Source organism: Dasypus novemcinctus, chromosome 12, assembly GCF_030445035.2.
Source record: "Dasypus novemcinctus isolate mDasNov1 chromosome 12, mDasNov1.1.hap2, whole genome shotgun sequence".
In the NCBI taxonomy this organism is placed as follows: domain Eukaryota; kingdom Metazoa; phylum Chordata; class Mammalia; order Cingulata; family Dasypodidae; genus Dasypus; species Dasypus novemcinctus.
This window is the reverse complement of record NC_080684.1, coordinates 64,602,855-64,629,236: the sequence shown is the minus strand read 5'-3', so window position 1 is coordinate 64,629,236 and position 26,382 is coordinate 64,602,855. Positions and strand designations below refer to the sequence as shown.

General features: G+C 34.6%; 1 protein-coding gene and 1 pseudogene across 16 annotated transcripts in view; one reads left to right on the top strand and one right to left on the bottom strand.

Annotated features, from left to right (window-relative positions):
• PPFIA2 (PTPRF interacting protein alpha 2) overlaps nt 1-26,382 on the top strand; it is a 544,821-nt gene that overhangs the window by 66,567 nt on the left and 451,872 nt on the right. The window lies entirely within an intron of this gene.
• LOC101432259 (transcription initiation factor TFIID subunit 9-like) lies at nt 15,894-16,671 on the bottom strand (annotated as a pseudogene).

Below are 26,382 nucleotides of genomic sequence, written 5' to 3'. Positions count from 1 at the left end.
TTCTCTCCACAAGATCAGCTGTAGACTGTCAGGCTCTCTTTTTCCCCAGGGCCTGTCTCTATTCCTCTGTGTTCTTCTCCTGTGTATTTGATTCCTGGGGCTTCAGCTCAAATACTCCAACCTTCCTTCTCTGTGGTACAGTTTCTCTCTGAGTCCCTACCCACCAAGGGAATGGGGACTCAATGTTTTACTGATGTGGCCTTATCAAAGCCTTAATTATTATTTAATCAAGTAAAAGTAAAACCTCTGAATCCAATATAATCTAATATACCCAGAGGAACAGACCAGTTTATAAACATAATCCAATATCTATTTTTGAAATTCATAAATTATATAAAACTGCCACATATAGCTGCCTTTTATCTTTAAAAATAAAAAGTCATTAGAAAGGTAATCTCAGATCTAGACAATTTAGATTTTGAAAGAAGTGAGGAGTTATAGGCACATTAAGAGACTTCCCATAAAAATATGATTTGATTGACAGTAAATCTTGTTTAGAGAAAATTATCAGATGTAGGTTAGCATTAAATTCTTAGTGTCAGTTATTGTATACTACAGATATTATTGCAAGGTTCAAGAGTACTTGATTCCTGGTTAAGTTTAAATTTGGCCAGGTGGTGAGTGGGACTCATTGAAAAGAGTGAGGAGTGAGTCAATGGCAGAACCCTGTGTAGGTTATAATTACTTTATATTGCATCATCTGTGTTAAGTGTTGCATATAAAAATTTATTTTAGAGATATATGTTATATGTTTTAGTTTTCTTGGCTGCTGAAGCAAATACCAGGCAATGAGTTGGCTTAAACAATGGAAATTTATTTGCTCTTTGTTTTGAGGTTAAAAGGAAGTCCAAATCAAGGTGTGTCATCAAGGTGATGCTCCTTTCCAAAGACTGGCATTCTGGGACTGGCTGCCTGTGATCCTAGATCCTTGGCTCCTCTGTCACATGGCAATGCTCATGGTGGCCTCTCCTGCCCTGTCAATGCTCTTCTGGGTTCTTGCTTCCCAAGGCTTTCTCTCTGCCTGTCCGAGTTTCATTCCTTCCATAGAGGACTCTGGTAATAGGGTTAAGACCCAATCTGATTGAGGTGGGCCACATTTTAACTGAAGTAACCTCATCAAAAGGTCCTACTTAAAATGAGTTCACACCTACAGGAATGGACTAAGTTTAAGAATGTGGTTTTTCTGGTGTACATACAGCTCCAAAACACCACCCTATAGAATTTTTTTTTTCTGAAAACTTGTGTGTTTTTCCTTCTGGAGAGTAGGAACAGTTATAAATTAGAGGTCTAAACCAGTGGTCCACATCTGCCATTACATATGTATTCGGGGTTTCATCACATTGTTTTAAATGGTAATAAAAGCTGATATTTATTAAGTGTTTATACTTTACCAGATACTCTATTTTCTCATTGAAATCCTCACAAAACCCCTATATCTTGTTTTCCAGAGAATAAGTTATTTTCAAGACCAAACAGAAAGTAAACAGTGTTGCAATGATGGATATCAGTCATTGTACATTTTGTGAAACCTATAAAATTGTACTATGGAAAGTGTAAACCATAATGTAAACTATAGACCATAGTTAGGAGCAATACTTCAGTATTTGCTCATCAACTATAACAAATTCACACACAAATGTTAAGATATTTTTCATAGGGGAAATGTGAGAAGGGGAAGGGTGGTATTGTGGGAATCCTGTATATTTTGATAAAACTTTTCTGTAATCTAAAACTTCTTAAACATAAAGCTTAAACAGTGAAAAAAAATGATGAAACTAAGACATCAACTCAGGCAGTCTGATCTCAGGTCTAATTCTTTTAAACTACCTAATTATGAATTAATCTCCAAGTATAAATTTTGGGACAATCACATGAAATCTGTAATTTTCATTCCTCCTAAAACCTGGGTGACCTGGTAATTAAGCCTTACATTTCTGCATGGAAAAAATGAGCTTCAACTGAGCAGCAATTGGCTTTTAGAAACAGTCAAGCAGGGATGCCCAATTATTTGTGGTCATGAGGTTGCGATGCCTGCACATTAAAAGCGATCATGTTCTCCTTATTTTCATTGCAGGGCACTGAGAATGACCTTTGTGAATGAGTAGCAATGTGTGTCACAACAGAGACTGAGTGGGCACTTCTGTCCTAAATATATATTTTTTCCTTCTGGTATTGATTTTTAATCTTTAATGTTTACTGTTTTACTGTGTGCATTTCTTTTTAGTCACATCATCAAAGACTCTGTAGGGTGCTTTATTTGACTATTGTGCTAAAATCCCATCCATAATTGTAAAAAGATCTTGGATTTGAAATAGATATAAATTTTGTCATAAAGGAATTAGATAGTTTGCCATGGAAGAGGATGACAGCTTCTATAGTTCAGCTGTATTGTCCTTTACATATACAAAGTGTATATAACAAAAAAATATTTGGATGGTATAGTAACAGTGCTATCCCATGAGATGATGAGAAGAAAGGGGAGTGGTTGTCTTTAGAAAAGCCTTGTAATAAAATAATATTTTTAATAAAATTTTATTTTAATGATAATAATGTCATTTTGAATTAGTAAGTCTAGGAGGCTAACAGGCGTGAGGGGATGGTGTGCTTTGTGAGAGTCGAGTTTGGTGACATCATGTGCTTTGTCATATCACACCATGATATCAGCTACCTTAATACTGGAGGAAGCCTTAGTGATTAAATTGCCACTAGAAGTGTGTTCTTTGTTTTTACTTTATTTACTGGAATGAGTGAAAAGTATTAATGGAACACAAATTCTGCATAATCTACTCTACCAGGGCCACAAGACCTGCCCAAATGAAGCTGATAAATACAATGAATACTGTTCAGTAGAGCTTAGAATACATGCAAAGCAAAATATATAGTCCTGGAGAAGCAGTCCATATTGAGTGCTAAGAATACACAAAATAAAAGCAGAACCACAGTTAGGTGGAATTGATCATGGGAAATTTTTCTAGGAAAGCTTCTGTGATCAGCATCAAGAATCTAAAAACTTAGCATCCACTGCACCTCTCCCCACATTTCTCCAGAAATCCTCAACTTTTCTACTTTATTGTAGTATAAATGCTTCAGCCAGACATTGAAAACTGTTACTTTTTTCTTGGCAGGTATGACAATTTATCCATTTCATAATCATCTACCTGTCTGTTGCACTTTTCCACTTAAGGTTTATGACACATAATACTTAGACAATTGTAATTATTTCGTATTACTATCACACCAAATTGTGTCCTTTTTTCTATGAACATATAATATTTTATCATTTTTATGAATTTCCATCAGTTAGGAGTCTTTGGTCATAAGTAAGAGAAGCTGATTATTGCTAACTAATGTCCAAAAGAATTTATTGGAAGTATATGAGGCAGCTCAAAGACTTACAAAGGAAACTCAACACCCAGATCTCAGAAAGGATGGGGGCAAAGGAAGATGCCAGGATATAAGGAACTAAGGGGCCATCATAACAGGGTTCCCACATATGAGTCGAATTACCTCTAATTATTTTCAGTCTGTGGCACTCTGTTCAAAATTCCTATTCCCCAGCAGTGGAAGATGGACTATGGTTAAAAGGACAAATAGGAGAAGGTTCTCTCATGAACTATAACAAACATAATACTAAAACAGGATGTTAATAATTGGGTAGGTTGGGAGAAAATACACCAAGTGTAAGATATGGACTGCAGTTACTAGTAATATTTTAGTGATGCTATTTCATAATTTGTAACAAAAATTTTACAGCAATGCAAGGTATTGGTAGTGGGGTCATGTATGGGAGCCCTTATCATGATATGCATGTTTGTTTTGTAAATTCACAACTTCTACTACATACTTATTGTTTATGCATGTTCATGTATGAATGATATACTTCAATAAAATTTTAATTAAAAATAAATGAATAAATGAAAATCAAACACGCTCAAGCACACAAATTCACATTCCTAAGTGAGAGAACTGAGGTGGCCTAAGGTGGGTCTCAAGCCCACAACTCGGCAAGAAAAATGCAGTACATTGAAATGACAGTCCCATTGTATATAATGGAGAAGGAATAGTGTTTCAAAGAAGTTGAGGTCTTATTTAAAGAAAAAGAATAAATTTTGTGATGGTAATGCAATAGATGTCACTCCTGCGTTTTCAGTTCATTCATATGTATATAGTTGTTGGCCATACAAGAATGAATTTAGAATATGCGTCTGATGTGCCGATCTAAATGTATTTAGTTCTAGCATGTTAAGCAATCTCTGACTCCCAGTATTTTATAATCACTAATATCTTTTCCAGAACTATTTTGTATCCTAGTTTTAAAAAATCCCCAATGAGAGCATATATCACTGTACAGAAAAGAGTAACAATTAGGTACATGCTTTTATTTGAAATTTAAGACTTGGGCATATGCAGGCCATGCTTCATATCAATTATATATGTTATTTCACAATAATCATACTTGACCACTTAAAGCAGGGAATGCCAGACTGTACTTAAAATGCTTTATATTTTTTGAAATTTGCTAATTCTAAATACACTTAGAATTTGATAGTTTCAATGAAACAACTCTTTAATTGTAAACAAATAAGATAAATGCTCTTGGACACTCAAGTATTCTTACATTTAAACAAAAATGTTTAAATCAAGCAAAGTATGTCATGATGTCATTTGGAAGAAATATCCTATTTTAAAAGTAAATAAACATAATTAACACTGTTTTGAAATGACTTTGTCTCATTTAGATATTAAGATAAAATCATATATATCATATATTATTATATCTATATTTTCAGGAAAGAACCGAATGTCTTATTCTGTAGCCTTTTCAAGATCTGTGGCTGAATTATGTTTTACATACAGATTTTAATTAAACTTAGATAAACATATTCTATTAAAAATTTTAATACCTCCAAATGCATTGCTTTGGCTTCAGTTTCTCTTCAATGTCAATCCTAGATCAGGATCCTAAAGAAGTAGTATAACATAGGAGATGTGACTTCTATTTTAAGGACATCTTTCAGTAAGGGTTACTTGCCATACAATCGGGGTACAGGATTGGGATCAGAAATTTGTATTTGCTAGAAGTGACTGTAGAATAAGATATGGGATATTTAAGACAAAGCCAGGAACTTAAATTCGCTTTCATGAAATTAAACAATGTGTGACTCTGCATTGACAAATATATAAGAATTTTTGAAATAATAAAGGTGTTGGATGCAGTTTCTATATATTAAAAAGAGAGAAAGAGATGAAGCCACTAATAAATATTTCTGTGAAGACCAATACTAATATGAAATGAAATATTTCTTTCAAACTAATAATAATAACAGGATATCATTATTGTCAGGGCGCATTCATGTGCAATGTTATTTTCAAATTGCTTTGTAACTACTTACTGATTATCCTTCAAAGATGGTCCGCTGTTCTCCATTTGTCAACTTGAACATAAAATGCGTGGACCTACTGGAACTGATGATTTATGGAGCTACAGTCATCTTGGCAGCAGCTGACTCTTGTATGTAAAGAGACTGTGACTCACTTGTCTAAAACCATTATCAGCATTACCCTTCCCAGTGTGATGAAATTACAGCTAGATAAACACCAAGCTAGGGCCAGACTGGCCATCCTCTGCATATCAGCCAACTAAGACTCGTCCTTTTACTCGTTGCAGTTGATGGAATAGCATTTAGATTCAAGACTTAAACAAATGAAACCTAATATGTAGAAAATATTCAAACATTTATAGCAGATTTTCCTTCAAATATATTAAATGGGAAGTTACTTTCCTTCTAATTTAAAGCTCTGTTTTTCTTTTAGCTTCACTTAGATCTTTCCAGTCCAGAAAATTTTTAAAATTTAAAAGTTGATTGAGATGGCTTTTATGAGTCCTTCTGACTCTAAAGATATGAGGCAGATATCTTTTCGAACTTGCTGCTTTTATTTTCTTAGCATAAAAGCTGACCACTCTGCAATTATCTGTAAGGCCTTATACAATCTGCCCCTTCTGTCCTTTTCCGTCTTAGAATCTTGACTTAAGGTCTCAGTACATGACTAGGGCTCTCCATTTCTTTAGACCACTGTAAGACTACTTGCCCTCTACAACTTTTCATGACATGGGTACAAAAATCCAGCCCATTGCCTCAAGGTGCAATCAATTGTGGTGCAATTTCATTTCAAATTTTTTCAATGGGATCATTCAGAAGCCAGACTCCAGCAAACTCCAGATTCTTGCTTAACTTTTTCCTCCCCTGTCACATCCTTTTCCCTCCATTTGCCATCTCTTGAGACCACCTCTCCAATAAATCACACAAAACTCATCGCTCTCAGGATCTGCTTTTAAGGAGCCTGTCCCAAGATGTCACCTGAAGTGTAAGTTCCCTGATATTATACAATGTGTCTCTTTTATTCACTACTTTATTTCCAGCACCCAGAAAAGTACCTGACATATGTAGTTGTTCAATTTAAATAATTCTGAATGACTGCCATAGTCTTTAAGGGCCCTAATTATTTTAGGTAGAGCAACACACCTTACTTGATTTGACCCCTCATTCTGCCCCTGGCAAGCAAAACAAAAATAAATCCATCCATTAAATTTACCTTTTCGGTGGCAGACTTGGCCCAGTGGTTAGGGTATCTGTCTACCACATGGGAGGTCCCCGGTTCAAACCCCCGGCCTCCTTGACCCGTGTGGAGCTGGCCCATGAGCAGTGCTGATGCACGCAAGGAGTGCCCTGCCACGCAGGGCTGTCCTCGCATAGGGGAGGAGCCCCACGTGCAAGGAGTGCGCCCAGTAAGGAGAGCCATCCAGCGCGAAAAGAAAGTGCAGCCTGCCCAGGAATGGCACTGCACACGGAAAGCTGACACAACAAGATGACGCAACAAAGAGAAACACAGATTCTCGTACTGCTGACGACAACAGAAGTGGACAAAGAAGATGCAGCAAATAGACACAGAGAACAGACAACTGAGGTGGGGGGGAAGGGGAGAGAAATAAATAAATAAATCTTTAAAAAAAATTTCTTTAAAAAAAAATAAATTTACCTTTTCACTTGCCTGTATCTTAAAAATTCAATTAAAAAAAGAGGTAAATTAACATAAATATTTATTATTATTTTTCACCAATATTATATTTTCTGCAGTTCTATGATGATTTATATCCAGGGCTAGCAAATTATGACCTATGGACAAAATCCAGCCTTGTTTTATATGGCCAGGATCAGGATCCAGGCCAGGATCAGAGAAATTTTTATAAAACATTTAATAAAGATCAAAAGAAGAGTATTTTGTCACACATAAAATTATATGAAATTTAAATTTCAGTGTCTAAAAGTAAAGGTTTATTAGAACACTGTCATGCCTAGTCATTGATGCATTGTCTGTGGCTACTCTCTTTTTACAACAGCAGAGTTGAGTACATGTGACAGAGATCATTGGCCCACAGTGCCTCAAATATTTCCTTAGTCTTCCATATTGTCCCACTAGCTCTTGGATTCTTATAATGGGCATTCCTTCAGGTCATGAAATGTCTTTAGTCCAAAAAGGCCTATGGTACCATCCTTCACCAGGACCACCATTTGAGCTCCCATTCAGGACACACTTCATTCTTTCCCGATGGACTGCTGCTGCTTTTTCTCACTAGTAACCTTTGTTAATTATCCAGAGCATCCACAGCTCTGAGTACATTTGTTGTCTTAACATGGGTAACATTCCTAACATGTCTTGGAAGCAGAAGCAAAAAGAAATGAAAACACAATGAAGCCTCCCACATGTAACAATTCTTTTCTAAGTCTTTCTTATGAGGTGCAAAACCTATAATCCTTCATTCCAGATTAAACTACTTTTATCTACTTCCCTTTTAACTTTCTAAACGTGCATTTCTTAGACACCTGTGTGTGTGTGCATGTATGTGTGTGTATTTCTACAGATAGCAAGGAGGAAAGAGAACAAGAACTGCTAGGTGAGATACAGAATCTAAAACAAACACCATGGCTTACTCAAGGTATTAAAATGAAGGTCTTGGCAGTTTTCTAGACTGGCTTATGGCTTATCTCAGTTAGCCAGACAATAGTTCTAATAAGTTAAAAAGCATAAGCTTGTTTCCTCTTTGGCTAGTTAGACTTATTCTCTTCTTTAGCTACAGTGACTTCAGCCAAATATTTTGCTGGTCCAACTCTTCATTCACATAGAGAAAAAGGTAATAGAGTAGATGAAATCAGTAGAATGTTATTTTATAGCTTTTATTCATATTTTAGAATAAACCATAATTTTGTAAGATACTTGGATTATATTTTATTTATGAAAATTAACATTCTAGAATATATATTAATATATATAAACTCAATAATAGAAATGAATAATTAACCAGTGTTATTAGTTAAGACCATGAAAATCATTACTAAAATATTGAACTATATCAGTGGTTAATGTTATTTATTCAGTAAATCTATTAAAGATTTTTAAAGAAAATTTATTAAAGAAATTTATTCCAATTTTATCTAAAACTGTGCATTGAACTGTGAGCTAAAATTTAAATACTTCTATATATCAGAGGCATTCATATGTAAGGAACTATAATTATGTTGCTAATATGCTAAGTTTTGATTAAAATTATTTATCTTTAATAGTAAAATATACAAGGTAAAAGGAAGTAAATGCCCTTAGCTTGTCTTAAGTACATTTGATTTATATTTTTTCAGTAATTGTACCTTTGTTTTACCTAATTTAGATTTTGTTGTCTCCAAATTTTTTACATGTCGTCTGCAAAGCATTAAATTATATTTCTCATTAGTCACCCTAGCTAGAAGTTTATGTTCCTAAGACTGAAAGTAAATGTTTCATTCTTTTATTAATATTATGTTCCTCACATTACTGTTATGGGAAAAACAAATATTGAGAAAAATCACATAAAATTTGACCATTTAATCTGCCCACCTAAAGCTTTTCTTCGCCTAAAGCTTGAACATGAAGTCATCTGAGAAAAGGTAATCCTATTCTCCCCTATTTTTAAAAAATTAAATAGTGCCCTCTATACAAAACTTGGGGCACAAATTTAAGAATATGAAATACAAAAAGAACATATAGCAGATATAGCTATTCATGTAATTAAATTATCTTAAAATTAGTAAAAGAGGGTGATAGACAGTCTTATCAAATGTACAGAAAAGTCTCCCGAGTTCTACAGTCCTGTGTAAAAATTGTAGTATTTCCATTGCCTGCTGTGTGTATTTGGAAATTATCTCCAGATATAGGCCAGGATTTTTGTGCCATCTTGTGAGTTAAGTCTTAGGAGCAAGATCATTTCTTCAGAAATTTAACCTCCTATTGACTGCCATATTAAAAGTAAGAAAAATGCCTCAGGGAAATTTGTAAGTAGACTTTTCACTTCATTAATATTCATTGATCATTTATAGATAATTATATAATATCTTCTTAAACCTTGAAGATAGTAAATGTAAGCAAGTGTTCTTGGTTCAATTCCATGTCAAGTATTAGCATATGTGTCCTCTTTCAGAGCCTTTATTTTAATAAAAATATATCAATTGTTTTAGTTTCCTAGGCTGCTCAAGCAAATACCATGCAAGGGATGGCATAAACAATGGGAATTTATTTGAGGTTAGGATCAACTCAAGTCATGATCCCAAAGCTATAGTTTTGCCCCAGAGACCCAAAGGTATTCTGGAACTGTGTGTTGGCATCCTTGGTCCCTAACTTATCACATGGCAAGGCATAGGGTGGCATCTAATGGTTTCTCCTTTCTTTTCTGGGTTCTGTTGATGTTCAGCTTCTTGCTTCTTGTGGTATCTCTCTTTCTGTCTGAGTTTCATTCTGCTTGAAAAGGACTCCAGTAATAAGAATAAGGCTCATCCTGAATGAGTTGGGTCACAGCTTAACTGAAATAACATCCTCAAAAGGTCCTACTTTAATGGGTTCATACCCACAGGAATGGATCAAATTTAAGAACATGTTTTTCTTGGACGCATACAACTTCAAACCACTACATCATCCTTATATTCTCTTTGGTTGATTGTTAAAGATACTTTAGTTTGTATTTAATTACAATAGCTCCATGAACTCTACCATGCATTTTTTTTTGAAAGGGATAGTTGTAAAACATAACATTGTTACAGAATATTGTTTGAAAGATATTCATAGCATCTTTTCCTTCACATTCTATATTTTAATTCTTATTCTTGGTTTAAACAAGATAATTTCTTTCTCATTTTCCCAACCTCTGAATGTGCCAAGGTTGGTCCTTTGTCTTTTTTCTATCTCTGCTCTGAGTATGAGTACATCTAGAACCATGGCATTAAATATGATTCACACTGTGACAAGCCCCAGTTTTTATCTCCAGCCAGTATCTCTTCCTCAATGAGGACTCACATCTGCAACTGGTTATTCAATAGCTCTATTTTGACATATATTAGGAATTTGAAACTTAACATATCCATAACTTGAACACCAGAGTTTTCCCAACCATCATAACAAATCGCTTCTCTAATTACCTTCCATGTCTTAGTAATACATTCCATTCTTTTAATCGCTTCGAAAAAAATCTTTTGAAATAATCCTATCTTTATTTTTCCCCTCATACCTACCATCCTAACCAGCACTTAATCTTTACTCTACCTCCACACATATAAATACATATACATAGGTATATATATTTACATTCATCCATATATAGCTAACATTTCATCTCACCCTCTCTATTTCTGTAATCACATGGCACGCTCCCCTTTGCTTGCTTTCCTCCAATCACACTGGTCCCCTGAATGTTCTTCAGAGCTTCCTAAAATGCTTTTCTACCAGAGATCTGCAGAACTCCCTCCTTTACTTGGGGATTTTCTCAAATGCCATCTTATCATTGAGGCCTACTCACATCACCCTATATAAAATGGCATCCTCCATCCTTGACTTTTTCATCCACAGCACTTACTATTAACTGTCAAATTTTGATCATAAATAACTCTTCCCTAGAATATAAGCTTCATAATAGCAGGGACATTGCTTTAATCTCCACTATTTCCCAGCATCTGAAACAGTGCTGGACACATAGTAGGCATTCAATAAATATTAGATGAATGAATGAATCAGGCTGAGCCAAGAGTTAAATCAGACAACAGGGAATTTCATGGCAGTGACATGGGAAATATTTTATAGTATTACTACATTTGCAAGCCATGAGACATAACTAACATATTGGGACTTGTTAGTAGTGATTTGAAATTGGGTTGCTACGGAACTAAAGTAGTGGGGATTGCTGACACAAGGAAACGCTGTCTCTATTACTTTCATTATGACCCTGTCATAACTTCAGGCTATAGAATTTGGAGAAAATATTACATGAAAGAGTAGAAGATACTCTTTGACTGTGGTCTGCAGAAGCTATCTGCCTGAGCTTTGTGTCTCAGCAACTGTACTCTTAGCTGTGTGGTCTTGGACAAGTTTCTTAATTTATCTCTGTGTTAGTTTTCTGTTCTATCAAATAGGAGTACAAAAGTACCAACCTCATAAATTTGCTATAAGGATTAAATATATTCTTGCACTTAAAATTCTTAGCAAACTATTATAATAGCACATGGATATAAGCCTCAACACATTGAAATTTACAATGTTAATTCTCTGTTTGATATTATTTATGGATTTTTAGTTGAATAGCAAGGATGAAAGTGAGACTAACATGATATTCAGATTTTACTTTTTTTCCATTTATGTATTAGTTATCAAATTAATGCCTCCTTTGAAGGTGGCAGTGAGTTATATTATACTAATCACAGTAGTATAACTGTTTTTTTAAAAAAATAATACAGGTTTTGTAATGTATATTAATCAGTATAAAATTTATGAGAATGGTTAATAAAATACCCCAATGCTGACACTTTATTGCAAAATACTAACAATTTTTATTATACTTTCATATAATGAAAAGTTTTAAAAGAATTTGATTTTTTATTGAATCTTGAGCAATGGGTGAAATGGTCATTTTGGCATTTTAAATAAATACCACCCACTTGAAAGAGAAGCTTTATACAGGGCATACTTGTGTGTCTTTTCATGGAGTCAAGGTAATGCTGAGCACCAAAAAGCAAGTTTCTAATAGCAAGGTAAAAGGAGTATATGCCATTAGCTTGTCTTAAGTTCATGTGATTTATGGAAAATATGGTCCTAAGATCTCTAAAGAAATTTCTTTTTCTCAAGTAAATGCTATGAACATGTTGTTAGATATTTGACTCTTCAGTTACAAGAAGATTTAACAATGAAAATTACAAGAAGTTTTGAAAACCTTAAGGCACCATGTTAAGCACTGGTAATACAAAGATGATGCCATACAGCCCTTGACCTCAAGAGTTCATGGTTTTGTGTGGAGATAGGCAACTATGCCAAAAATTACAATACAAGGTGGTATTAAAATATAAGCTAGGTGTGAGTAATTAATCAACTTGAAACTCTAAAGAGAAAAGGTTAGAATAAAGCCAAAGCTCTGAGAGGATAAATAACATACATGTATGACTCTATTCTTTTAGTTACATATTACAGAAACCCAGTTCAAACTAGCTGAAGGAAAAAGGGTACTCTATTGACTCACATAACTAGAGTACAAAAACTGGGAAGGCTAAGGTAAGCTTGGATCTAGGGATTCCAATTTTCTTATCATCCCTCCTTCCCTTAACTTGGCTTTCCTCAGAGCTTTGCTAATGTAAACTTTCTCTCCTAGGCAATAGAGTTAGCCCCTGGGAGCTACAAGCTTGCATGGTCCTTAGAACTCCTGATGTGAAAAGAAGAAATGAAATCTTTTCTCACAGGCAGTATTTATAACAATTCCTCCAATGGACCTTGTTGCCACTTGAGTCTTATTCCATTTCTAGGTCAAAACTTGTGTAGAGGAAGAAGGAGTATCCTAACTAATCAGGGAGAAAAACCCCTCTTGAATGACAGCTCATTCCATAAATTCCATGAAGTCAAGGAGTGGGCATTTCCAAAAGGAAAATCAATAAAACAGTGAAAAAATGTAATGGATATCCTGTACAATATCCAGTATTACTCAGGAAACAAGTGTAGAGGAAAGGTTCATAATTATGTTTAACTCTGAAGCATGTTTTTTCTGTTACAACATATTTGGTAACAGTCGAATAAATCTTGAAAATTTAGAAGTTAACTGGTTGATGTAAGGAATGAGAACCTTTCAAGAGAGGACATACAAAGAGAATGGGAAGACAGAGGTTCCTGTTGGAATGGAATGCTCTATTAATAAGGGCAAGAAGTGAGAAATGAAGCTAAAGGGAATGGTTGAGACCAGATTGTGAAAGTGCTTTTATAAAAGGTCAAATTTTACCTTGAAATAAATAGATCTTGAAGATTTTACCAGGCAGGATATTGTTTGAATACATTTATAGACTAGATTAAAGCAAAAGTATCCAAAAGAATTCTTAGAAGCCTATTTCAATAATTGAGGGAAAGAAATATTAAAAGCTGTAGCTATAGGAAGAACAGAGTCCTGATATTTTTAGGAAAAAATGTGATTTAATTCACCACTGTAGCTCCAGGGCCTCGAATTATATCTGGATGTACAGGTACTCAATAATATTTTAATTGAGGGAGGCAGATTTGGCCCAGCAGTTAGGGCGTCCGCCTACCACATGGGAGGTCCGCGGTTCAAACCCCGGGCCTCCTTGACCCATGTGGAGCTGGCCCATGCGCAGTGCTGATGTGTGCAAGGAGTGCCCTGCCATGCAGGGGTGTCCCCCGCGTAGGGGAGCCCCACACGCAAGGAGTGCGCCCCATAAGGAGAGCAGTCCAGCACCAAAGAAAGTGCAGCCTGCCCAGGAATTGCACAGAGAGCAGACACAACAAGATGATGCAACAAAAAGAAACACAGATTCCCGTGCCACTGATGACAACAGAAGTGGACGAAGAAGATGCAGCAAATAGACACAGAGAACAGACAATTGGGGGGGGGGGTGGTGGGAAGGGGAAAGGGGAGAGAAATAAATAAATAAAATAAATCTTTAAAAAATATGTTTTAATTGAATGGTTGAATTGCTTGCTAACTGGTTGAATATTGGGAGTATATGGGTAAACATAGGATTTCTTACTTGAGTGACTAAATATATTTGATGTCACTCAAAGAGATAAGGAAGAAAGAAGGAGAGGCAAATTTTAGAAAGCATTAATTTGGTTTTGCCCAAAGTATATTGCATTTCTGGTATTTTAATCAAGTGAAAATATGCATTGAAAAACTTGTGAATTAGTTTTGAGCTCAGTGAAATAATTAAGGATAGAGATTTAGATTTATAAGTGGCTTCCATTCAATTAAGGATAATAATTGACCCAAGCGCCTGATCCACCTGCAGGTTTATATGTATTTGATTCATACACTGTCAAAAATAACTGAAACCAACATTGAAAAACTATGGGAGTTTCATTTACAAATCCAGGATTTCTGACTTACCTGTAAAACTCATAAGATTGGACAATGAATCCATCATATTTCTGAATAACAGTATTACTTAGTGCTAAATTAGACAAGACATGCCCTCTCCATTTCATGCACTGTTCATATATTAACTGAAAGAAAAATCTGCTTCATTTATTAATGTTGCCAGCACCCTATAATTTGTGCCCCGTAAAGCAAATGTCTGGGTTCCATGGAATTGAGCTGTGAATCCTCTTCTAACCTAGCCCTATACAAAGTTTTGGGAGTTAATAAAATCACTTAGGGAAAGTATAAGATAGAAAGGATTTCTAGGAAACAGTCTTAAGAATCTGCACTTTATGAAAATCTAATGTCATTCTTATACACATTAAAGTTCTAAGTATAGAATAGATACATAAAAAGAATTGCTGAAGTTGGTACTATGAACATTACAGGTCTATTAATTATAATAATAATACTTGCTACTTATATAAGACTATGTATCAGGCAATGCTCTAAATACTTTAGATATTCTAACTCAATAACTCTTGATATCAGCCCTATAAGATATAGCTTCTATTTTTATCCCCTCAGGACAAATCGAGGAAACTGAATCACAGAGAGTTAAATGTTTTCATATGTTCACACTGCTATAAGTATGTCTATCACCAGATTTGTTGCTTTATCCTACCTGTAATGCTGGGAAGAAGCCCTTACTGTGGGTTAGAAAACTGAATGTAAAACACTGCTAATCCTCATTTCTAAAAACAAACTAAAAAAGTAAGTTTGTGTCTGTAGAGAGAAGAATCAATACATTGAAAATGTGAACGTTTCTGAACTTTGATTTTCAGGCTTGAGAAATATTATAATATAATAGGTTTCACATCTTTTGGTTATCTATATACACTAAGCATTTGAAGGAAGCATTGGCCAGAAGAAATATAAGCTTATATGTAATTTAAATGTTCACATACTCTTACTAAAAATTTAAAAAGGAACAAGTGAAATTAATTTTAATAACGTATTTCTTCTAATCCAATATAACCAAAATATTATCATTTGAAAAATTAATCAATACAAAAAGTTTAAATATGTAACCTTATTGTTTTTGTACTAAGTTTTCTATTCTGGAGTATATTTTTCATGTCAGTACATCTCAATTCATATACTAAATTATCATCATAATACTTGATCCATATTTAGATTTCATAAAATTTGCAGTTGAAAAAAATTGATTCACATTCTCTATTTATTTATTTTTGATGAATTTCAACTTTATTTTTTACAATTAAAAGCTAATGGAAAACCACTACTAATCCTATTAAAGAAAATCCAATGTCTTCGTTGAAAAGTATGGTAACCATATTTACTCATTTAATACTAATTAAATTTTCTGAAACAGAACTTGAAAAGATCCAGCATGCATGGTTTAAGTGTAGTGGATTCAAGACCAAGTATACATATTACATGCATCAAGGCTAGATTACAAATTATCATAGTCATCACCATCATCATCATCGTTATCATCTTCATGTTTTCTTTTCAGTGGTATCTGATGATTCACTGGTAGTATTTTGTGATGACACCATGTTAGTAGTAATAAGAATGTTTCTGGACCTAGTTAATGATGTTAATCAGAACATTCTAAATTGCAAATGTTGCAGGAATGGATGCGTTTATAACCAGAGACAGTGAAGTGGGCATCTGTATTGCCCTGTGAGGGACATTGGCACTCCTACTTTAGTTGAAATAGATATGGTTTGTGGGGTTGTGCGCCTAGTGTGGGGGTACTAGGTCTGTTAGTAACTGAACCCATACTTAACTGGGGAACTGTTATTCTTCCTGCAGAAGTAGATGCCTTTTAAAGTAAAGACTTAAGTTTATAGGTTGGAGCAGTTAAGCAGTATCTATCAGGAGGCAACCTAGGACTGAATATGGCTTAATCAATGGCAAAAGGAGTTTGATTTCTTTGCTTTGCAATATCTAATAAAAAATCTCTTGGGGGAGGAGAGGTAAAAGGTTGGTTAGCACAACAATGGATTGCCAATCGCACATCATCTGCATCAACAGTAGCTTTCTTAACATGGCTTGAATAGATTTTGCATAGTCTAGAATTGTAGTCACAAATTGGAAGGCAAACTTCAACATCTGATTTATAACTCTTGGCTCATATACTGTAATCCCATATTCTTCAGGTTTTGTGCCATCATCTATGCATCTCTCGGCATGCTCTTGGGAGAAGATGTCTTGCCAGATACCATGATATCGGTAATCAGACTTCTTTAGCTAAATCACCCACATTAATGTATTTCAGTCCTGATCCTGATGCAAGTTCTTTGCCTAGTGTACTTTTTCCAACCCCTGGTGTACTGGTGAGCAGGATGTTTGGCTGCAACATGGTCCTCAACGCGATGGCTCTAAGCCCCCAAACTCTCATGCTCCACGTACCCTCGATATACTTTAATGTTTTACAGTTTATGAATTGTCAGTTTTAAAACTTAAATTTAAAGTAAAATAAGTAAAATTAAAAATTCAATTCCTTGTTTACACTAACCAACTTTCAAATGCTCAGTAGCTACAGGGGCTTGATAGCTACCTTATTATATGTGGCACAGTTCTAGGGTCTAAAATGGATGTTCAAAGTTATATAGAACTCATGTGGAATAAATATACTTTTGTGTTAATCAGTATAGATTTGGAAGATTCTTACTTTCTTTGAGACACTACACCAATAAAACGGAGAGGTGTATTTGAAACTGGTGTCCTGTCCTAGCTCCAAACAGAGAAAGTATTTAAAATAATAAGAAGAACCTATTTTCTCACTGTAAAAATTTTGACATGGTATTAAATATACCAGAATGTTTAGAAATTTCTGCATGTTGCAAACAAATTTGAACTATCCCTCAAGAGTGGTGCAATATTATAGAAATACATGGAAGAAAGTCTACCCAAAACCTCTAATGGTTGAATGGTTGAGGTCTGGACCCATGGGTGTGCAATGGGCAGATCTGGAGTCCCTCCTCCCACCCCATTTCAACCAAATTCAAAGGCAAAAGTGACAATTCTTATATGACCATTTCCATTGTTTCTCTCTGGCAAGTTTTCTTACTAGAACAACTTGATCTGAAAAAATAACAGAAGGAAAGACAAGGAACTGTCTTCTTGGTGCTATTTTTATTAGGGGCAGACTGAAAACTGTTAAGGATTTGTGTGGACCAAAATATAGGCCACATTACTATGCTGTAATCTCTCTTTATTTTTTTTCCTGTAGACAGAATTAAAACCTATTCAATCCAGAAACAAATGGCTACTAGAGTAGTTAAAACAAAACAAAACAAAACAAAAAACTAGATGAAAAAATCAAAACTCTCAAATAACAAATACTATGAAAAAGTTAAACAAGAGATAAAACTTTCCTGCTCAACTCTCTTTCCAACCTCTTAGGCAGTGGGTGGCTACATTGATAATATAGTCTTATACCATTCAAACTTTCAACTTAATTTGTAAAGAATGAATTCAAGTAAAAGCCAGGTAAAGAGGGGAACTAGAAGTTAAACTGTACTATGGCTGAGCAGCTAGAAGACTTTAATATACCTTCCTTGACTAAAATTTGATAAAGGATAACAAAAGCAAAACAACCCTGCCTAATTCTGCACTTCAAGATAAACCTTCAAGTCTGGCACCTACTCAAAAATTGGCAACAAAAACATGAGAAGTAAATATGACATATTAACAATAGATGAATAAACTTTTTTGAAGGTAGATGTGATAGATTGAATGATTGGTCCTGATTCTTTGCCCCTCCCTTTGTCCATACCCTTTGCCTTGTGACTTTGCTATCCCTCCATTAGATAGTGCTTTTTCCTACCCCTTGACTTTGGGCTTAGGAAAATGATTTGTTTTGGCCATGGGAATATGGACACAAGTGGCAGTGTGGTCAGTTCTGAGCCTGTTTACTCTCAAGAAAGTTAAAAGAAAACATGAACTGTAGGAAATAAGAGATTAAATGTATGGTCAATCATCATCAAGATGTTAGGGATAATGGCAGAGCTTAAGAAACAGTTTCAAAGAAACAAATGATAGCTGCAGAATTTCAAATCACATGTTAACTAGTAAAGAGCACACTGATATTACAGAAAAGTGAACTGATACATTAAATAATTGCCCCCAAAAAGTCATCCAGAAATTCAGGAAAAGAAGAAACAAATGGGGTTGATATTGAGTAGAGAAGGGATATAAGATATGAACCTCCATAATAGGGATAATTACTATGCACTATTTTCAGAGAAAGAACAAATGGAACAGGCATACTGTGTAAAGATTCAATCTAAGGTTTAGAAATGCTCACCAAGTTAATGAAAATGAACAACTCTAGGATTTTTAATTATTCATTAGCAAATAGTTATTGATCATTTGGGGTTATATTTATATTCTCATTCATATTTGCATTTGTATTTATATTTATATCTTACAAACACAAGGAAGAGGAAACCATTTTCTTAAATAAAGAGAAAAAAAAAAGCTTGCTTCAGTCATTTCCTTCTCAACTTTAGATGTTTGAAGACAGTGAGATGTGAATTTAGGACCAGAGGCTTTATATTCAGTTATTTTTACATCCATCTCTAAAGGTAACAAGAATATAAGTAGAAGAAATTCAGATGACTGAACCGAAGTAGAAATCAGAGGAGAAGAGATCATTATGGGTTGTCGGATTGCCAAAAAACCATGGCCCGAGCACTGCAGAATTTGGAGAAAGCATGACCTTGCTGTCACCCTGATTTTGAACTTCTAGCCTCTCAAGCTGTGAGGCAATAAATTCCTGTTATTTAAGCCAAACAATGTATGGTACTTGTCACAGCACCCCTGGCAAACTAAGCAAAAGAAAAATAAAAACTTGAATGAAATCATTAAAATGTACATGAATACATGGAGAGACTGCCCATGTTTTTGAATAAGTTTTTGTAAAGATGTCCATATACGAATAAAGGTATCTATTTGTATAATTGGTTCCCAATCAAGATTCTTTTTCAGCAGGGTCCGGGTGATAGGGAGGTGCTTGAAAAAAAAAACTTAACGTTCATTCAGAAGAAAAAATATGTGGAGAAAATCCTGAGTTGTAAGGGTAGAATTGCTGACATAAAAGTGTAATTATAACAACACAATTCTAATACTGGAATAAACTGACAAAACAATAGAAAAGAATAGAGAATTTAAAAATAACTCAATATATATGGGGATTAGAATAAATGATGAAGCTGGCATTCCATATCTGTGAGAAAAGGGCAGAATACATGCATATATATAAATATAAATATGAGCATACATATATAAAATCATCAGCAGCCATTTGAGGGAAGAAACTGATTTTTATTTACAGCTCCCATAGAATTTAATTACATGTTTGTGGAAGATTTGAATTTTAAAAATTAAAACCTTAAAAGTGCTTGAAGAAAATTCAAGCAGATATATGTGTTTATACTTATAAATTTATACTAACTATAAAAAGGCATACCTATAAATTAGGTTTATGTATGATAAATGTATATTATACATCTTTTACATGAAATTAAAATTATTACATGTTAATTAAATAAGTTTTAAAAATGTTTAAGATTTAAATTTTTAAAAATATGAATGCTCTTCAGGAAATATAAAAATGTATACATAAAATAAATATAAATACAATATATACCATGCACATGTGTGATATGTGTTATAATATATGTACATTACAGTCTTGGGATAGACTGGGCTTTGCAAAACTTAACACTAAACAGTACTGAAGGAAAAAAGTAGATTTGCCTATAAAACAGCTGAAGAAAAACAGCAAAAAAATGTTAAAGTGCAAATAAAAATTGGAAAAATTTATTTGTAAGTGAAACTTGATAGACTCTACTTACTAAGTAGTCTAAATATATTAGTAGATGTTAAAAATCAACAGATACACTTCAATAGAGAAAAGAGCAAACAACATAAACAATTCTTTCAAAAAGGAATGATAAATCCTATTTGCCTATCGAATTGGCAAGTAGATAACTTTAATGTTGGCAAGTGTATAAAGAAATGATCACTTTTATACAATGTTGATTAAGTGGAAACTATTAAAAACATTTTCGGGGGCCATATGGCAGTATGAACCAAAATTTTAAATTATGTGTCCTTTTAATTAATTTAGCAATTTAATTTACAGGAATTTATCCTGAATAAATAATCAAGCAATTGTTGAAATATGTATGAACAAAGATGTGCATCAGAATATTGTTTATAATAGCAAAAAACATTTTAAGTGTCCAACAATAAGGAATTTGATAAACACACTCTAGTATTTTTAAATGACGGAATATCCTGTAGCCATTAAACAGTATGCAACATAGATATACTTATGGATTTTTAACACTCTCATAAAAGATTATTACTGGGAGCAAAGCTGTTTACCAAATAGCAGGCGCGTTTGATATTAATTTTGTTAAATATGTATTAGATATCCTCAAATATATGTGTGAGTCTGTGGATATATATGTGTCATCAAATTGTTAATGGTAGTTTTATCAGGGTGTTGGGTAAATTTCATTTTCCTCTTTCTTTACATAGTCAACAAATACCTAGTATATGTCAGGTTTAACCCTAGATCCTGGCAACATACCAGTGGATGAGCCAAGTAAGATTTATGCTCTCATAAAGCTTAAGTTCTATGGGGGAAGTGTAACAATAAACAAATAGGCACACAAAATAGCAAGGTGAATTCAAATTTGATGGTTGCTCTGAGGAAAAGAAAGGAATAAAGACTTTAGTAGTAGAAATGGACACTTGAAGTATTGATTTTGAATTAAGCCTAAGTGGAAAAATGGAACAAGTCATGAAACCACTGGTGAACAGAGTCTCCTAAGCAGAGGGGACAGCAAGGGCTAGCATTCAAAAGACAGAAGAGGCTGGAAAGGCTGCCCCAGAAAGAAGGCCTTTGTGATAGAGTGCACTGTGCAACAGATGGTCTTAGATTCTGGTCATCCACTGCTCCTGATAAAATAAATAAAAGCAAATTTTACTACAAATGTAGGAATTAAAGCAAGACTTAATTTTATAGTTACCAAAGTAAAAAATAGGGAAGCAGGTTTAAAATTACCTTGCATTAAAAAATAAAAGTTCAGATAGAATCTTTAACATTGCTTTCCTAAAACAAGACTTTTAACAGTTGAATTTAATGGGGAATTAGGTTCATTGAATCACAGCTAATTTCAGTGCTTTCAAAATTAGCAGAAATCTTTTGTTAAGAACTCACTGAGGGAAGCAGATGTGGCTCAACAGATAGAGCATCTGCCTACCATGTAGGAGGTCCAAGGGTTCAATACCCAGGGCCTCCTAGATCGTGTGGTGAGCTGGCCCATGAGCAGTGCTGCTGCATGCAAGGAGTGCTGGCCCACGCAGGGATGCCCCTGCATAAGAGTGCCCCCTGTGTGAGGAGTGACCCCCATGCAAGGAGAGCTGACCGGCATGAAACTGCAGCCCGCCCAGGAGTGGTGCTGCACACACGGAGAGCTGACGCAGCAAGATGACACAGCAAAAAGAGACACAGATCCTCAGTGCTGCCTGGTGAGAATACAAGCAGACACAGAAGAACACGCAAGGAATGGACACAGAGATCAGACAATGGGGGGAGGGGGAGAAAGGGAGAGGAATAAATAAAATCTTAAAAAAAAAAGAACTCACTGATTATGCTTATTTATATTTGTGACCTGATTAGTTATTAGGTAAAGAATGATCTTATAGTATAATCTCATGTATTTTAACAGCTGTGTTATTCCCAATCGTTGGAAGAAGGCTATCAACTTTGTCTCATGTCAAGTGAGATTCCCTAAGCACAGTAGATAGTAACAATCCATTGTATTTTAAGGTATTTCACTGAAATTAGTAGACTAATTAGTATTTAATTAGCCCAATGCTATTACATGCCAGCATTATTTATTCTGTACTTTTATATTTCTCAAGATTAAAAAATACATTTATCACAATGAATGTAAGTTCCAAACATTTCCACCTGATATTTATATTATATTTAGCCTTAACATATACAAAAGTACTGTTAGAAATCAGTGCATTCAAGGACGTATATTATACATTTATCAGAAAACTATGTATTTCTATATGTTGTTTTTTCAGGGTTGTAGAAACAACTAAAGTAACACAATGAATAACTTCATTTAAAGAATTAAAAGTAGTTATTAAATTCTCCACCAGAGTAGCACAATACTGCAGAGGCTTTTTGGATTTGATGAAATGGTAAAATATAGCTTCTTAGATGACACTACCTTTAAAAAATAAAATGTTCAATGCTTTCCCATTTGTAGAAGAGAATAATGCTATGTGTTATATAATGCTAAACTTTTGTGTTTTTTATTTAATCTACATACTGTTTCAAAGATGGGCTCATTCTTGGATATGCTCTAATCTTTGCTGGTATTGTCACATGTCAGGAGAATAGTATTCATTACTTTATAAACTTTTCAGAGCATCACTGTCCAATAGACATAAACTTGATCTGAATGGGTTAGTTTTACATTTTCTAGGAGTCACACTTAAAAAGAGAAAAAAAGAAAAAAGAAACAGGTGAAATTAATTATAATACTTTATTTTATTTAAACTAATATGTCCAAAATATTAATCATTTCAACATGTGGAACTTGCAACATTTTAAATGCTCAATAACCACCCGTGGCTAGTAGGTCCTTAATTGGACAGTGCAGCTTTAGAATATTTATTAACTTAAAAGAATGCCTATAAAGTGTAGTTTCTTAAAAAGTGAAAACATTTTTCAGTTAGCAAAAATGGTTAAAGTGAGAAAAGATCAAACTGCTGAGACAACTTTGCTTTATAGCAATATAACCAATGGAATCACCTTGTTTTGTTTGGGTATTTGTGTTTTCACATTTCTGTGGAGTGTTTTGGCTCTGTGTGGTCAAGTCTCTCTTCTCTGTTCTAAGAAATACCATATTAATTCTCTGAGATGTGCCTAACTCCAGACTTAGACTTTCTCTCATTCCACATTGTACAATATGACATTTTTTTCTCAAGACTATAACTTGGAACAGGTTATTCATTCTACCTGGAAAGATATCTCTCTTTATGAGCAGCTGAACAGTAGTTATCTTCAAGGCTTGGCTCAAATGACATATCCTCTGTAAATCTATCTCAGAATCCACTGGGCAAAATCAGTTGACTCAAAATAGTAGGGCTCCCATATCATTGTGTTTATATCTTGTTGCAATATATATTGATTTTAGAATTTATGTAATTATCTTCCTTCTCTTTCTCTCCAGTTGGACTATAGACATTTCGTGAGGAGGTACTAAATCTTAATCATTTTGCCATGAGGCCAAGAGTAGATAGATTCTTAATAAATGTTTATATATTACATTTAAATTGTTATCCTAAAGTATTATGTATTTTGACTTTTTTTTCAGATAACTTTAAGAAAAACTCTGTAGCTATTAAAAATTCCCAAGGCACATGAATTTTGTATGTGTGCACATAATTTCATTCAGCTACTTTGGTGGGGTGTGCTTGATTTTATTGGTGCTCAATTTTGGGGAGCCATGGATATTCTTAAAGAAACCCATTTATTTCCACAAAGTTTAATTGAACTACATCTATTGCTCACATCATAAAATTATTTTATCCACCTTTTAAATATTACTTTGTATATTTATACCTTAGCTACTCAGAGAGATTGTGACCTTTTTAAGAACAAAAACTCTATTGTTACTCAGCCCTCCCCATGAAACCAAGCAGTGTTCTGGGTAAAAGTAGCTACTGAGTTCAATAAATACTTGTTACTCCACAGTATTTCTGCATAATAATTACGTTTAAAATTGAACATTTACTTAACAATTCTGTTCAATATTTGTTATATTGTATAAAATACAATAAATCTACTCAAAATGTAAATTTTGACTGTCTCTTTTGTACAGGAGTTCAATCATTTGGTATATTGAGTACCACAAAATTCCAAGAAATATGCTAGATATGAGCATGCCTTAGTGAAAAATGAGACAGGATCCTGCCCTTGTGTATTTTATAGTGTACTGAGAAATATAAATAGCAAAGAAATAAGCAATGAATAGATAACAATTTTTTTTTAATTAAATGAAGGGAACAAGTGGTTCAGGAACAGAAATAGTGAGAAGCTACATGGATGAAGTGGAAGTGCCTCTATGGGGAGGTGACATTTAAATTGAGATTTGAAGGATTAAGAAAGAATAACCACAGCTGGCCCAATATCCTGTGATCTGGCCCTTGCTTAAACAGACCCTGGTACTACCCAACCCCCCACCCCAATTCCCTTCAACCTTGGACCACACTTCAACTTCCTCTCTAGCTGCACCTCTGGGACTATCTTCTCAGGCATGCTTTGCTTCCAGAACTAGTTGACACCATTTGTTTGGTGTGGTTAGCACCTCATTATTGGTGAACCATGATCCCCAAAATCCATCAGAATTTTTCCACTGAAGTGAAAGCCTCCATTAACTGCCTGGTCCACCTGCGTATGCCAGTCTCCAATAACCCCTTATTCTGGGGTCTATTACAACTGCAACAAAGACAATATGACCCTGAGAGGCACGGGCAACTTCTTTGGTGATGTGGCAAAGGAGAAGAGCAAGGGCTCACCAATGTGTTGGTGACCTCTTGTAGGATGTGCAGAAGCTGTTCCAAGATGAGTGGAATACAACCCTGGAGGCACGGACAACACCATAATACTGGAGAAGAACCTGAACCAGGCTCTTTTGGATCTGCGTGCCCTGGATTCTGCCCCCAGAGACCTAAGCCCTATGACTTACTGGAGAGTCATTTTTTAGAGGAGGAGGTGAAAGAAGATAGGATACCAGCTGACCAACTCCCAAGTCTGGCTGGCCTGGAGCTTAGGCTGCATGATTATCTTTTTGAAAGATTTCCCCTCAAATAGTCTGGTGTCTCTGGGGAAGAGGCCCTTGGGGGGCCCCATCCAGGCTTCTGCCTGAGCCCCTCTCTACATCCAGGAGGTATCCTTTTTTCCCCGTTATTAGAGAAGTTGTGTGTTTACAGAAAAATCATGCATGTGATATGGGATTTCCATTTACCACCTTACTGTTAACACTTTGCATTGGTGTGGAACCTCTGTTACAATTGATGAAAGTACATTTTATAATTGTACTATTAACTGTTGTTCATGGTTTAACTTAGGGTTCATTATATCTGTAGTGCAGTTCCATGAATTTTTAAAAATTTTTATTTTGCTACCAGATATACAACCTAACATTTCCCCTTTTAACCACATTCAGATGTGTACTCTGATGTTGTTAATTACATTCATAATGTTGTGCTACCATCACCAAGATCCATTACCAAAACAGTCCTTCATTCCAAATGGGAACCCTGTACATTTTAAGCCTTAATTTCCTATTCCCTATCCCTACCCTGTATTCTAAATCCTGATTTTATGAGTTTACTTATTTTAATTACTTCATATTAATGAGATCATGCCATATTTGTCCTTTGGTGTCTTACTTATTTTAACTCAATATGATGTCTTCAAGATTCATCCATATTTTGTTTTAATCAGGACTACTTTCCTTTTTATGGAAGAATAATATCAGGCAGTTATCTTTTTGACCAACCACCTTGCAGCCCTCTAACAAATCATGAACCAAATGTAAACAACAAAACTTTTTGCAAAACAAAATAGAGAAAGAATTGTGCATGAAGAGCAGGAAATAGAGCATTCCAGAAACAGCACATATAAGATAGAGCTTTATTTAAAAGATGTTTAGTGCAGTATTACCCAGTGAGCCATTCCAAGTGTGGAATGGCATGAATTGAAGATCAAGGGGAAGGTGAAGAGCAGGATTATGCTGGGATTTGTTGGTCACCATAAGAAATTTGGTTTTTATTTAAAAGGTTTTGAGTAAAGTTAGGATGTGATCAGTAACTAACAGGTGAGACTT